The sequence below is a fragment of the Fundulus heteroclitus genome, unplaced genomic scaffold (genome assembly GCF_011125445.2).
Source record: "Fundulus heteroclitus isolate FHET01 unplaced genomic scaffold, MU-UCD_Fhet_4.1 scaffold_45, whole genome shotgun sequence".
NCBI lineage: Eukaryota > Metazoa > Chordata > Actinopteri > Cyprinodontiformes > Fundulidae > Fundulus > Fundulus heteroclitus.
This window is the reverse complement of record NW_023396868.1, coordinates 3123740-3129786: the sequence shown is the minus strand read 5'-3', so window position 1 is coordinate 3129786 and position 6047 is coordinate 3123740.

Genomic DNA, 6047 nt, shown 5'->3' with positions numbered 1-6047 from the left:
GTTTAGACGCCCTCTGTTCTCGGTTCCCCGGCGTGTTTAGACGCCCTCTGTTCTCGGTTCCCCGGCGTGTTTAGACGCCCTCTGTTCTCGGTTCCCTGGCGTGTTTAGACGCCCTCTGTTCTCGATTCTCCGGCATGTTAGAACGTCCTCAGTTCCCTGGTGTTTAGGTCTTGGTTTCCTGGTGTTTAGATTCCTGGCGTTTAGATTTAGTGTTCCCTGGCGTTTTAGAAGTTTCTGTTTCCCTTGTGCCCCGGCGTTCCCCTTTTGCGCCCGGCGATCTCCTTCCTCGCGCCCCGGCGTTTTCCTCGCGTCCCGGTGTTCTCTTTCCTCGCGCCCCGGCGTTCTCCCCACGCCCCGGCGTTCTCTTCCCCAAGCCCCGGTGTTTCCCTCACGCCCCGGCAAGTTTCCCCTGGCGTTTCTGTACACCAGTCATGTTCCAGCATGTGTTGTTGAGCCTTGGTGTTTTCGTACGCTTGTTCTTCCCTCTGGCGTTGTCGTACCCCTGTTCTTCCCTCTGGCGTTAAGTACGCCCGTTCCTTCCCTTTGGCGCTGTCGTGCTCCCGTTCCTTCCCTTTGGCGCTGTCGTGCGCCCGTTCTTTCTCTTTGGCGTTAAGTATGCCCGTTCTTTCCCTTTGGCGCTGTCGTGCGCCCGTCCTTCCCTCTCGCGTTTCCGTACGCCCGTTCTTCCCCCCTGGCGTTTGTGCATGCCTGTCTTTTCCCCCTGGTGTTTCCTTTCGCCTGTTTCCCAGAGTTCTGTGGACTTTCGGTTCCCCAGAGTTTTCTAGCCTCTTTGGTTCCTCCGTGCTTTTGACCCCTGGTTTCCCTGTGTTCTCTAGCCTTTGTTCCTCCGTGTTCGTGACCTTTTGGTTTCCCGTTTTCTCTAGTTTTGTTGGTTCCCCAGTGTTTCTCCTAGGCTTTTGGTTCCCCTGTGTTCTGTTTTTTGTTTGACTCTTTTTGTTACAGTCAGCCAATAGACTTTCCGTCAGCTTTGTTTTGTTGCAGTCTCAGCCTAGATCCAGCTCAGCTCTGTTCCCACTCCTGTTCTCTTCTCCTGGTGAGCTGTTCCGGTCTCAAGTCCACGGCTCAGAGGATCTGCTCTCCAGTGCTCGGCTCAGATGTTCAGCTCTCCAGTGCTCGGCTCAGATGTTCAGCTCTCCAGTGCTCGGCTCAGATGTCCTGCTCTCCAGTGTCCACGGCTCAGATGTCCTGCTCTCCAAGACCTCAGCTCAGATGCTCTGTCCTGGTCGCTAGCCTTCGGCTCCAGAGTTCCTCCCGGTCAGTCTCTCCACACGCCTTCTGCCGGCCAGTTTCTGCACCCTACACCTCCGTCTGTTGAAAGACTCTGGTCCCATCATTATCCATCTTCCACACCATTCAATAAAACTCACTCCTAAGAACTAGCTCAGTGTGTGCGTGCTGTGTCCGGGTTCATCCTCGAAAAATATCGTAACAGTGTTATGTTTTTAACAGAAACATGGTTACATGAATCTAATGAAGAAGTTATACTGATGGAGTCGACTCCTCCAAACTACAATTTTCTTTGTGAGAGCAGACAGCAAAGGAAAGGTGGAGGAGTAGCAACATTGTTTAATGATTCACTAAAGTGTAAAAAGGTGTTTTTGGGCAAATTCGACTCTTTTGAACATTTGGCTCTCCAGGTAAAGAGCCCGGTACGAACTATGTTTCTGAATGTTTACAGGCCTCCTAAGTCCACATCAAACTTTTTTAAGGATTTTAGTGACCTCCTGTCTGTGATATGTGTTGACTATGACTGTTTAATAATTGTGGGAGACTTCAACTTTCACGTTGACAACCCTGAAGACAGAAGTGCAAAAGAACTGTGTGACACACTTAGAAGCTTTGGTTTAACTCAACATGTTAAACAGCCAACACACAAACAGGGACATATTTTAGACTTGATCATCACTAAAGGTCTAAACATTTCTAAGGTCAATGTAACTGATGTTGCCCTATCTGATCACTTCTCTGTTACCTTTGAAAGCATCATTTCCAGTGACTCATTTAGCCAAAGGGACATCGTAAGAAAACGCACCTTTAAGGACAATGCCACAGAAAATTTTATTCAAGCTTACTCTGATACTTCAACCTTGGGCTGCAACTCAGTAGATGAGCTAGTAGATAACTTTCAGTCTAAAGTCTCAGACATCATTGACTGCATTGCTCCAGTTAAAGTGAAAGTTCTTTCCGGGAAGAATAAATCTCCTTGGAGAAATGCTCCAGCAGTTAGAGGTGAAAAAAGGGAATGTCGAAAAGCTGAACGCAGGTGGGAAAGAACAGACTTCAGGTTCACTATGACATCTATAAAGAGAGACTTTACAGATATAACTTACAACTGAAAAATGCAAGAGAATCTTTCTTCTCTGAAATCATCAAGAAAAACATTAATAATGCTCGTGTCGTATTTTCCACAGTCGACAGGTTAACAAATCCTCCTGTGTCCGTGGCTTCCGAACTTCACTCCACCAGGGCCTGCAATAAATTTGCTACCTTCTTTACTGAGAAAATCCTAAAAATTAGAGGATCACTTTGTACTACCATATCAACACCAGAACCAATGCTTTATTCAGCTGGAACTTATCCTGACAAAATGTCCCATTTCAGTCAAATAAACCACAAAAGCTTAGAGCAGATCATTCAGCAGCTAAGTTCCTCTTCATGCTGTCTTGATGTTCTACCCACAGTTTTCTTTAAAAAAAAGTTTTACCTGTCATAGCGTCTGATCTGACTCAGATAATAAACACGTCCCTACTGTCAGGTGTTTTCCCCCAGTCCCTAAAAACAGCAAATATCAAACCACTGCTGAAAAACGACAATTTAGACAAACTTCTGCTCCAGAACTACAGGCCCATCTCAAACCTCCCCTTTATCAGTAAGATCATTGAAAAAGTTGTATTTCAACAATTAAACACCTTCTTAACAACGACCAGCCGATTTGACGTATTCCAGTCTGGTTTCCGTGCTCACCACAGTACAGAGACCGCCCTTATCAAGGTGTTTAATGACATCCATATAAATACAGACTGTGGAAGAACCACCGTGCTGGTTCTATTGGATCTCTGTGCAGCATTTGATACTGTCGATCACTCCATCCTGTTAGAACGCCTGGAGAACTGGGTCGGCCTCTCTGCTACAGCTCTCCACTGGTTTAAATCCTACTTAAAGGACAGGGACTTTTTTGTATCAGTAGGTAATTTTACATCAGAGATGACAAAAATCATATGTGGGGTTCCCCAAGGGTCCATCCTGGGTCCCCTCCTATTCAATATCTACATGCTCCCTCTAGCTCAGATAATAAAAAATAACAACATCAGCTACCATAACTATGCAGACGACACACAGCTCTACATCACCATGTCACCAGGTGACTATGAACCAGTTCAGGCACTGAGTAAATGCCTAGAAGAAATCAATATGTGGATGTGCCAAAATTGTCTTCAGTTGAATAAAAACAAAACAGAAGTAATAATTTTTGGACCAATAGAGGAGAGATCAAAAGTTAGCACACAGCTTCGTCATTTCAGCTAGGAACCACTGATCAGGCCTGAAACCTGGGAGTAGTGATGGACTCAGACCTGAACCTTCAAAAGCATCTAAAGACAATTACAAGGTCGGCTTTTTATCACCTGAGGAACATTTCTAGGATTAAAGGACTAATGACTCAGCAGGATCTGGAAAAACTAATCCATGCGTTTATTTTTAGTCGAATTGATTACTGCAACGGTGTTTTCGCAGGCCTGCCTAAAAAGTGGATCAGACAGCTGCAGCTGATCCAGAACGCTGCTGCCCGCGTCTTTACTAAGACTAAGAAAGTAGAGCACATCCCCCCAGTTCTAAAGTCCTTACACTGGCTCCCTGTATCTCAGAGAATAAACTTTAAAATACTTTTGTTAGTCTATAAATCACTGAATGGCTTAGCACCTAAATACATCACAGACTTGTTATCAGTGTATCAACCATCCAGACCACTCAGGTCTTCTGGCTCCAGCCTACTCTGCATACCTAGAACCAGAACTAAACAAGAAGAAGCTGCATTTAGTTCCTATGCTCCGCTTATCTGGAACAAACTTCCAGAAAATTGTAAAGGTGCGGAAAGCCTGAGTTCCTTTAAATCAAGATTAAAAACACATTTGTTTAGGATTGCCTTCAACTGTTATAGTTAACTGAATCACCACTTCTTTGTTCTAGTTTCTATCTACATTTTATTCCTTCTTGCTTTTATTCTGTTTTAATTTGCTATATTTTAATCATGTAAAGCACTTTGCATTGTCCCTGTACTGAATTGTGCTTCTCTCTCTCTCTCTCTCTCTCTCTCTCTCTCTCTCTATACAGTAAAACATGTTCTACACTTTATTTTACATTCTAAAATTCATCTGTTTTACTATTTCCTTATTGTCCCACACTGAATTGCTAACAAGAATTAACAGGAGCAACAATGACGTGACGGCAGCAACAAACAGCAGCAGGTTAAACTCGTTGCATAAGTGTAATCAGTTAGTTGGTCACGTGTTCTCCTGAAAATATTCAATTCAATTTTCAATTCAATTTTATTTATATAGCGCCAAATCATGAAACATGTCATCTCAAGGCACTTTACAAAGTCAAGTTCAATCATATTATACAGATTGGGTCAGATTATACAGATTGGTCAAAAATGTCCTATATAAGGAAACCAGTTGATTGCATCAAAGTCCCGACAAGCAGCATTCACTCCTGGGGAAGCGTAGAGCCACAGGAAGAGTCATCTGCATTGTACATGGCTTTGCTGCAATCCCTCATACTGAGCAAGCATGAAGCGACAGTGGGAAGAAAAACCACCCATTAACGGGAAAAAAAAACCTCCGGCAGAACCGGGCTCAGTATGAACGGTCATCTGCCTCGACCGACTGGGGTTACAGAAGACAGAGCAGAGACACAACAAGACAGACAAAAAGCACAGAAGCACACATTGATCTAGTAATCTGTTCTACATTAGATGGTAGCGGGTGAGCCGTCTTCTCTGGATGATGTCACAGTTAACAGAACGCCAGACCAGGTGTACCTACTATGAAGAGAAAAGAGAGAGAACAGAAAATATAAATATAATATATAAATAAATATAAATCTTGTTCTTGGTTGTCCTGACAGCCCCGTCCTCAGATTGAGTGCTCCAGCACACTTCAGTTCACATTTGAAATTATATTAACCATTAATTTTATTTTAATATAAAAGTAGCAAAAAGAAACCCAAGTCAGCTATTTGATTGGACAGGCACCGACATAAAGAGCAAGGGCCCAACCCACTTCATTTTTTCTGAACATATCTGAGCAGGCCGCCCCCCCTCTACACCTGCTGCCACACACACACACACACACACACACACACACCAAAACAAAGTCAACTTAACTGTATACTTCATGCCCTGGAAATCTCTGTATTTTATATTGGATATTTTCAACCCATCTATTGAATTTAGTGCACTAGTTGTATAATAAAACTGTTGACCTTTCGGGTTTTGTGATTTTTATTTTATTATTACAATTTAATAATAATAATAATAATAATGTTATGTTCATAGTGTCTTTTTCCTAATCCACCTCTTATATCTTTCAATCCTTATGTAATTTTGTCTGTGTTGTGTGTACCTGCCTATTGCTTTAATCCTATAAATTTCCGTCGTGGGATAAATAAAGGATTAGCCAATGTTATCTTATCTTATATAACACTTTTTAATAGGATATATGTACTGGGTTCTTTCAAGGTCTTAATTACATCTTCTGTGTGGGCTCCAGTAACATATGATAGATAATATCTACTTTGAAAGTTAACATGAACTGCTGCTGAAGATGACCACTCTTATCTACCTGGATGTTCTCTGGAGGACTAAATCGCCTCAGTCAGTGACGTCAGTCTGTGGGTCTGTCGGGCAATCAGAGAAGTTTCGTCTCCTCTCTCCGTTTCTGTCGCTCAACGTTTTCTTGCTAATGTTTTTTCACATGCTTATATAAATTTGTTGTGTTTCCACTGAATTTAACCGGCTTCTACAAAAC